Raw genomic sequence first — 10754 nt, 5'->3', positions numbered from 1 at the left:
GTATCATTTTATTTTGTCTCGCCTTACACAAAAGTCATAAAAATTGGTTGTATACAAGAAATTTGTATTACAGTCTTGGGGTGATGATGTAAGCTATTTTATAGAGCTTTACATTTTAAAAGCTAAAAGAGCTGGATGTTTCTTGTCTTGTATTCAAATGCTAGTAGCTAATTAATATGTTATGATGTTTCAGTTTGCCATTATATGTACATTGCACCTGACCCCATTTTCATGGTTCAATGACTGCATGTAAAATATACTGTTACTTAATCAATGAAATGCTCTCTTATACTGTATATATTTTATATATGTAATTGGATACATTTTATTGTATATGAGTATCTTGAAAGATCTACTTGACTATCAGGTTGGGTTGACCTGACCTTGACCTTCATGGATAATTTAAGTGATTAATAAAATTGAGAATGGAAATGGGGAATGTGTCAAAGAGACAACAACCCGACCAAATAAAAAACAACAGCAGAGGGTCACCAACAGGTCTTCAATGTAGCGAGAAATTCCCGCACCCGGAGGCGTCCTTCAGCTGGCCCCTTAACAAATATATACTAGTCCAGTGATAATGAACGCCATACTAATTTCCAAATTGTACACAAGAAACTAAAATTAAAATAATACAAGACCAACAAAGGCCAGAGGCTCCTGACTTGGGACAGGCGCAAAAATGCGGCGGGGTTAAACATGTTTGTGAGATCTCAACCCTTATTTCAGTTTGATACAATGTTAACATGGTTAGGTTTGTTTCTCAGTTTATACTTCCTAATAAAATTGACACTGGAAATGGGGAATGTCCCAAAAAAGACAACAACCCAACTTCAGAGCAGACAATAGCCGAAGGTCATCAATGTTTCTCATAAGCTATAAGCTACATTGTACATGTATAGGATCACTACTTTTGGCATAATTATGGAATAAATGTAAGTTGTACATGTTTGACATTTTTGAATGGCTTATTTCATCTGACAATGACACCATTTTCATGGTTTTTATGTTTAGTCTTTTTCTCTGTTTCTATGGTTACTATAAACGTTTCACCATAAATTTGGGGTATGGAAGAACTGTGAAATTCAAAAATTCATGTAATTCATGAAATTATCTGTCATATATCTGTCTGGCATGGTTATTTTGACTGGACTTCATTTTAATGGATTATTGATAATGTAAAGTTTATGTGATACTTATAGACTAGTAAAATCTTCTTATTACAGAATTTCAATAAAAAGATCATGAATAAGGCCACATTTAAAAGAATGTCTGTTTCCCATCCCAGGGGGCTTATTTTTTACCTGGGTCTGGGGAGGGGAAACAAACAATTTTTATTTTGGCCTAAGGAGATATGGTGAGACGAGTATCAACCATTTAAATCATGTAGACCAAGTGATTTACTTGTTAGTCACTATATAATAGGTCACTGCACACCCTTCAACAATGACCAAAAACTAAAACTTTATAATGAGCACCCTATAAAAGGTTCAGCCTGTAATGAGGCATCTGACACAGTTAATGTAAAATATTCAGACGAGAAACCCAACAGTGATGACAATTTGATTTATTATACCATACCCTCCCCCCTCCCTTGAAGTTAAATGTCTAATCCCTTGGTGTACTGATATGAATAGTATTTTACTGGAAATGTTTCGGAAAATAGATATTGATGCTAACGTAAATATTTTATCCAATAAAAAGACAGGAAATAAGTCGGTGAACCAAAAAGTTCAAATCTAATTGAAAATTAAAGTGCCCATGAACTCACTGATCATGCATGAGTGATTCTATTCATAAAAAGTGTCCGTGTAACAATTAAAAAGAGTCTGTGTATCATCGAAAAAGAGTCTGTGTAACACCCCTTAATGTACTGTTTTTCTATAGCTCTGCAGGGGTAGGGTCAAAGTCGTTCAAAGGTCACTGTACGGCCTTTAACAATGAGCAAAATCCATACAGCATTCTAGTACGGCATACGTTTTACCTCAGCGAACTCTCTGTCTTGGTGATGTATCAATCATTTGCTTCAGGTTGATCCATTTCGCATCTCGTCATGAATATGCGTGATATATTTGCCACTGGACATTAAGGGAGCAATCAATTTATCAGTTTCATTTAGTGATGCATGCTAATTATATATAGTTCTCAAATGATAATTGTCTAAAACTCTTTCCATTTTTGTGTATTTTATTTTTTAGCGTAAATTTTAGAATTTCTTTCCGAATCTTTCTCTTTGCATTTATTTGTTTGTAAACATTTAATAAAGTAGTCCATGTCAGGGGTTAGATTGTATACAGCCAATCTAGGACAAGGGCAGTAAAACAGAAAACAGTCTCCATTGTATACATACATATGCATTTATGTTGAAGCGTAAAACAACGACATGTAGTTGAGCTCGTTTTGGTGAATCAATTACTGTCAAATTTTTATATATATCTATCTGGTAAAGTTGTCATAAAAGCAAACACGGACGAAAAAGTTGGCAACAATTTATAATAAGACTAAACTTATTTTGGCCGTTTCGTTTCTTCTAAAGTGTTAAATTCAACCATGCGACTGGCTTACTTGGAGATTCAGGTGACCTTTTTCGTTTTTTAGAAATTTCAATCAAAGTTCGTATATCCCTTCAACGATTTATTCAATTTTTTTTAACGTATAGATAGCGCGAAACTCTCACTACACCATGCATAGACTTTTTTTTCGACCAAATGCGGCTGCTTATTTATACAACCGAACAACCAAACGTCCGCACCCAATTTTAGCAAAGATATACTATTGAACGGGAGATGTGAATATTTCTATACCCAATCCATCATTTGGTTTTGAAAACAATTTTAAAGGTATACATTAATACGACATCAACCCAACGACACATATCAATCAAAACATTAAGAGTCAACACACAGATTTTTATTATAGAAAGAAACCTATACAGAATAAAAAGCCTAAACCGCAACAAGACTAAATAATACGGGAGCAGTGATTTTTTTTAGACAAAAATGCAAGTGTTCCGTAGAAATATTTCACGTACCATTTTTTTTTTATTTCGATCGTTGAAAATTATACCAGGTGTGATATAAATCAGTAGATTAAGGACAAAACTATAATATGGAAATATAATATGAAAATTAAGCCTGCTTTGTACTAGACCGACACACTGAGATGGATTTTTAACGTGTAAGTTCACAAGCTAACAGTTCGAAAGAAAGAAAAAAACTCTTTGTTAGACCCGTTTGGGATTCGGACTAAAGTCCTCTCGCTGTCGAGGTGAACTTATTCTCACGAGACCAACCAGGAGAGAGGTCGCATAGTCATACCAAAAACTCGAGCATAATAAACAATACAGTTTAACAGAATTATCACCGTTACTAATGCGATTTTAAAGTCATGATCTTATCTAAATTAGATACCGTTATGTGATGTTGGTATCTACACGTATGAATAGAGATGGCCGACATCAGAGTAGATTGAGAGGACCATCGCTCTCTGCAAATTGAAAACTCTTCCTCAATGATGTTAGTGGTCCCATTGTAGCGAGCTGTTGCAAGGCTAAATTTCTATCCTTATTAAATCTTCTCTCATTATTCAGTGGTATTTCAAGTTTACTTTTAATCTTATTGTCGAACGACTATTTGAAGTGCTTCTCGTTATGAACACGAATGAAATATTTGCCACTGGAGGTGACTGAGGCAAACAACAATGAATCACCATCACTAAAATATAAGTATTTGTTCTCACAAAATACTTTGTAATTAATTAGAAGAATGATGACAATTTCTCATCTATTCACGTTTTGATCGAGCCGCTTCAACCTCAAATCTTGCTGCAATTGTTTTACATTTAGGCTACTAGTATTAAATACTATTGTATTCATTGAAGTTTACATGCGTAGTTTTTTTTATTCAAAAGAATAAATTAATATTTATAAATAAATTGGACTGAACAAACAACACCAATTATTTCGCATTTGCATGTAACGCAGTTTAGAAAAATAAAAGATTTGATTTTTTTTTAGATTAGCACACATGCAACGCATCCCCACTTAGGAGTCCTCCAAAAAGGTAAAATTTACCTGTAACGGAACATGTATGTCTGGTGTATGTATATCACTCGTTCCATCTACAATATACGGAAATGACACGACCGGGTATTGTAAAGCTTTGAGGGACTTTTAATGTCAAATTCATATCCCTGGGCGAAGAAATTACCAAGTTTGGAAAACACCGTGTGTACACTGACTTATAAAAGTGTTTATGTCTTTCATGCTGTCTAGTCTGAGAATACAAGTTTGAGCAGTTTTTGAAGGTAAAAAATAAAGGTTTAATAATATTGCAAAAGTCTGTGAATAATTGAAAATAGGACGTTCCGGAAAACACAAGTCGCTATATTAAATGCTTGTAAATCTCTGTTACATGTGGTGCGCTTCTATTTAAATACCTTTCTGTTAATCATAAGAAAGTGTAAAAACAGTTATTGAAATCCGGCTGAAAAAAGGGAAAACGAATAGTGACTATCTAACTTATTTTTCAAATATCGAATACACAAATAAATCTCTAACCATCCACGCTTACAATTTGTTTTTACTGACAGGTGTCTGCTGGCATTCGATTGGATATCAGTTTTATGTAGGTGTAACAATTCATCCCATTTATCCAATCAGCTGTCTTGTGTGCGATCTCATACGGTTCACACTAGGGTTCACATAGTCTAGTTTTTTATAATGATAGCGATAAAAATTATTCGTGCAGAATATACATCGTGACACTATAAAACAAAAATATCCTGTCCAAAAATGACTTACGAGACACCATATTAACCAAATAACTATTTAAAAACTAAGACAGCATACATATAAAATATTATCATTCATAACAATTACTATTTAAAAGGGAAATATTATACTATTAGTATCATGGTCCCAGCATTTTAACAAATTTATCAAAACAGGACGTTGTTGCAATGGTGTGACTGGGACTTTACGGTGCGTCTAAAAATAACCTAGGCCGCCTCGGTGCACTATAAGCTCTCGAAACTGCACTAAGACCATGATGGAACACTATAGCGAACTTTCTATACTAATGAAATGTCCATGTGTGGAAAAAAGCTCTTACTATACACTGTACGGACATTTAGACTTATTCACTAGCTGTGATATACAGTAGAAGATTTAGCAAGGATAGCAAGGATACAAAAATTACGATATTAATAACGCTAAAAATTAAAAGGAAAGTGTACGCTATGTCGCCCGGAATCCGACACTGACCTAGCAAATTACGACATAATTAAACCATTAGCAACTTTGTAAAAAAATATATAGAAAAAATGTCTTTTCTTTTCCTTAAACTGGGAATATTATGATAATCAGATAAAGGTAATGTCTGTCAAAAAACGTATTTTACGAAATAATTGAAATCGGATTTAGATTAGATTTGTGATCGTTGGAATTTAAATAATCTATCTCTTTATAATTACCGAAAGCTATTTCAAAGCTAGTGAACATGTAGACGAACCAGTGGACATAGACGGACTGGTAAACATGTAAACAGACGGGCGAATGTGACAGACTTATTGACAAACATTCACATATAGACAGACCTGCAGTTGGGAATGTAGGAAGACCAGGAGAAACTCTAAGGTACGCTTTACGCACACCCAATACACGCTTTAAGCTCGTTGTGCACACGATACAGATATGATTGACAGGTTGAATGCATCAAAATTACTAGCGTTTTGGTAGCGTGCATGATTTTTTTTACCTCGGCCGACGTACGTCGGATCTATACGTTGATGTGTGAAGCCGGTATTACATTATTTAAACCACTAAACAGGCAATGTCAGTTTCTAATTCTTATGCACAACAAAAGTAATATAAGACAATACATCTTTATTAAACAATTATCTAATATATATATAATGCCAAACAAGCATTTGGGTTTACGATTGCATTTCTTTTTTTTAAAGAAAGCAACTTGTCTTATTTTTGTTTATGAATTGTGTTGTTAGTACTGGTCCGGGAACACAATTATCCCCCTTCAATTTTCGTTGTCAATTTTCGTTCACAAATATAGTTCCCTTTAATTTCAGTATATTTTTTCTTAAATTTTTTTTTGCCTTTCCTTTGAATTTTTCCCCATTTTTTTGCTATAATGTGAATGTAAGGTCATCTAAGAGAATTTCTGTAAATTTCTTTTTGACATTTTGAGCAGAAATGAGTGTATTTGTTAGGTAAACATAGGTGGGATTTCCCCTTTTCGGAAGCTCTCTGGCTTAACCCATACTGGTGTCCTTGTGTTTAGAATTAGAATTTAAAATATTTATAAGACAGATCAGTATCTAAAAAAGAATACTTTAATGAACGAATGAACTTTATTACCTTAAAACTACATTTCATAGTAACAGAGAAAATATATATTTACAATTATTAATACCATGCACATTGGTTGAAAAAAAACCTTGATTTAACTTGCATGTAGCTTGCAGGACCGATTTACCTGTAACATTTGTAGAAATTTAGATTATTTTTATGTAAGATGACCGATAGTGCTGTCTCAATTCAGAGTCTGAACTTTAAAAAACATGATTAAGTGTGTATTAATATAGTACATAATAGTATAGAATGTGAAAGCGATTCCTTTGATATAAAATTTGCAGCAATATTCCAGTATAAAATGTCTGTCTATCTGTAGCTACATCCAACACTTAACATGTCATGATAATTATAATGATATTCGTCACAGATATCTCTTGAGCCGCAGAAATGACAACGTCTGTCTTGAAAGGGGTTAGTTAGTTATAACTTTATGAAGTTAATCTCTTTTCATGCTTTTGGAGAGTTGTCTCATTGGCAATCAATACCACATCTCGATCTTTTTTTTATTTTTTTTATATATATAAAGTTAGACTTCAATGCCCCCCCCCCCCCCCCCATTTTTCTTGAAACTCCTCGTAGATTTATAATAGATAGCTTACATATAACATATGTTTTGATAACTAATAATAAAGATCTTATTTTAGTTTAAAAACTTTACGAATGCCCAGCAAAGATTAAGCGTGTTGCATTCGAAGTGATCAGACTACCGCTAGGCCATTTCAACTCAAAATATATAAAATATCGTTGCATCGGTAAAACTTTGAATCATTTTTGACAAAACTATTAGAATTTAAGACTGCTCTGCTTTTACAATAACTGTTTACTTGTTATCATTTCAATGAATATCGAGTAATATTTGTCGATGGACGGTTGTTGAGTTAATGCACGGTATTGTGATTTTTTTCACAATTGAATTTATAGAACCTTTTGTTAAGATTCATTGTCATATGTATCAAATCAAAATAGCTTTCTATTACCAGTTCCTTGGCGTTGCAACACCACTGCATGGTCATCCAATCAAAAAAGGAAAGTTATAATATTTATTTTATTAATAATATAATCTTTTATTCGTAAGCAATACAACTTACAGAAAATAATTATTACAAATATTCAATTACATCAGTGAAACATATTTACATTTAAACAATTAGTCAAATAATCATATAAGTAGGTATACCATTATAACAGTACAGCAGAATAGGATCAAATGGATTTTTAGCATTAATGAATGAATTTAATTTCGTACCTTCTCAGTCAGAAATAAAAACTTCCCTTTAATTGGTTAGTTCCTTTACATTATGAACAGATACTGGTGAGAACCCAACCACTTTAAAAGGGGGTCCCAACCGAGCATAAAAAAAGGGGCGAGTTCCAACTGTATATATATGCCCCCTTTCAAATGCATTGATCGTCTAAAAAGTTTAAGATTCGACGGTTTTCTCCAACAATATGGTTTGATAAATTTCTTTCGAAGTTCATTATACTTTTCACATACTAAAATAAAATGATATTCATCTTCAATTACTTGTTTATCACACCATATTACAAAATCTCGGATATCTCTCAATATTATAAAATCGACAAGTTTCTTTATTCAAACAGTGAACAGACTGATTTATGCGGTATTTACAAATAAATGGTTTTATAAATATAATTTACAGCATGAACTAAATAAAACTGTTGGGGTCAAATACATCTATGCAACATACATTTAGGCGAGTCTTCAAAAAAATAGTTCATTTCACTATTAAGACAGCAACCATTTGATTTTCTTGGGGGGGGGGGGGGGGGGGGGGGGGGCTATGGATTTTTTTCCAAACATTTTTTTGGCGACAAATTTTTTTCTTTCAATATTAGCATTACATATAGTGTCAGCTGAGGGTAAAACAAACATTATTTTTCTCAGGGTCAAAACAATTTTTTTTTTTTCCAAAACTCGAAACAAACTTTTTTTTCCAAAAAAAAACATAGCCCCCCCCCTTTTCCACCCCCAGAAAATCAAATGGTTGCTGCCTAAAGCTACCGTTTAATCTATCTTTGAATTCAATTAAAAACAAGTTCACATTTTTTTTAACCCTAATGTAACCGTATGTTAAAGCGTTTTCGTCCGTATCAATAAATTGTTTATCAAAATTGAAGTGCATGAGTATTATTAACGTCTGGGATGAGTGTGAGATTTCTCTGTTGATGGGAATAAACAAAATTTAGCTGAATTTGTATTATTCAAATTAATGAAAAGGCAAGCTAGTGTGTGTTTAAAATAATATTGTTGGAATGGATTTATAACATTAAAAATGTGTGTAACCGATTTTAGGTTGACTTGGACTGCGAATTTGAAAATAATTTATTTGTGAAATCACATTCTTTAAGATGACATATTTTGTAAGTACGTTAACCTTTTATTCTAATTATAGTATCTTTGAAATGCATTTTATAGCTGACTATGCGGTATGTGCTTTGCTCATTGTTGACGGCCGTACGGTGACATATAGTTGTTAATGTCTGTGTAATTTTGGTCTCTTGTGGACATTTGTCTCATTCGCAATCATACCATATCTTCTCTTGTATATTTATATAGCTGTTACTTACAACTGTCATGTGTACATGTTCCAGGCTCGTGCCGCTGAAAGGGGTCCCTTTTCAAGTTTGAAAATAGGTGAATAGGTCGGGAAAACTATCAGAAATATATATGATAAAAAAAAACAGTAAAGTTCCCACTACTTTTTTGGTAAACTTTCTTGCTATTCCCGAATGTGTTTTTGTGATTTATGCAATTTTATTCATGGACTAGCTAGCATAAAGAATTACATGTACTTTAAATGTATAAAATAAATTTTTTCTACAATGATATATAATTAGGAATGGAAATTAAAAGCCTAATTCAAAAACATAAAAAGGATTTTTTTATTTGTATCTTTAAATATCCTCGAAAATAACTGCGTTTGAAAGCTTCTTTTAATATAATTTACACGTATATCGAAATGTGTTCATACCAATTGTCCCGCTTAATACCGAACCCGCGTAACCTTAAAAATTAAGACATTACACAATCAAAACATTACAATTTTGTTTATTACAGATATTTTATCATATCCACGGTTGAATGCACAATATCCCCACCAAGAGAACCGTCTACTGTTAGAGGTGGGACGACAGCCTAGATGTCGTGTGCAAAAATAATAATCACTTGGTACGGTTTCAGCTTGCGTATTGTAATTTTAAATAGTATAGATCGATTCGTGTTTTAAAATCAAACAAACGCTACTGCTTGCACTGATGATCAAAAAATTACTTTTATATATATATATAAAAAAACAATGTATTTGTTACGTTATTGGTATTAAATTGTATATTTTGAAGATCATATTCCGTAATGTTATGCCCTGAATTCTATTCGATGTCTATAAAGCCAATAAAATCTATTTGTACTCGTAACAAAAAGGAGAAAAGATTGGGCTGCCTCTCTTCAATTTTGTCCAGTTACCAAAGTAAAATCAAAATTAAATTCTCCGACAATGCACATGTTGATATATTGTATATGTCATTCCAACACTTACACTTGTTCTTTTATTTGTGTGGCAAATTTAATGACCATTTTAATTCAAAGCTTGGATTTGCATCCTTCATTCTCCAGTACGTTTGAATTTCTACATACATCACAGTCAGTAATTAAAGTTGTGTGTTAAACGTCGGTACGAAAGCAAACAATCCATAGTAAAAAAAGATATTTAGAGGGCACATATGTATCTTTCGTCTGACAGCACGTATACACCACAGTTATCGTAAATTATATAAACATATAAAAAAAAATCGATTTTTTTTTTAAGACAAAAAAGAGAAAAGAACTGATAAGTGCGGGTAATCCATGCGCCTTGCCTCCTTTATGTTTCGATATCTTAAAAAATAATTATTCTTTTATCTATTATAACACGTGAAAACTACACCGGTGAGTTCCATACATGTCATAAACTTACAGCTGGTCCTGAACATGCATGAAGTATTTGCCACTGGACTTTAAACAACAATCAATCACACTACAACTTATAGTATATATAGTTGTGAAATACAAAATGTATATTATAATGATACATTTAGATGAATAAATAGAATACAAATACACTCTACTTTATATAACTGACACAATTTAAAGGAATACTCTCTAAACTATATAAGTAGAGAAGCGAAACGTTTCTTTTGAGTACTAAACAAACTTCCTAACAGTACATGTTTTTTTAATGGTTTTACATGCGGCGCTCAAATATTTTGCATGGTCTTTTGGTATAGTGTTTAGACATATATGATATTGTAAGAACCTTTAACGTATAATAGATTCACATTCGTTACTTTGCTCAATATAAAAAAAACATAAGCATTAATTTATATT

The 10754-nt window shown here is 32.5% G+C and overlaps 1 long non-coding RNA gene across 1 annotated transcript; it reads left to right on the top strand.

Moving 5' to 3' along the window:
* The first annotated feature begins 8419 nt into the window (after nucleotides 1-8419).
* On the top strand, nucleotides 8420-10489 carry LOC143051574 (uncharacterized). Its single transcript, XR_012970844.1, has 2 exons — nucleotides 8420-8752; nucleotides 9450-10489. It is a non-coding gene; the product is annotated as an uncharacterized LOC143051574 (long non-coding RNA).
* Nucleotides 10490-10754: the final 265 nt, after the last annotated feature.

The sequence above is a fragment of the Mytilus galloprovincialis genome, chromosome 11 (assembly GCF_965363235.1).
Source record: "Mytilus galloprovincialis chromosome 11, xbMytGall1.hap1.1, whole genome shotgun sequence".
NCBI classification, from domain to species: domain Eukaryota; kingdom Metazoa; phylum Mollusca; class Bivalvia; order Mytilida; family Mytilidae; genus Mytilus; species Mytilus galloprovincialis.
Note: the sequence above shows the minus strand (reverse complement) of the source record. Positions and strands in the feature narration are given on the sequence as shown.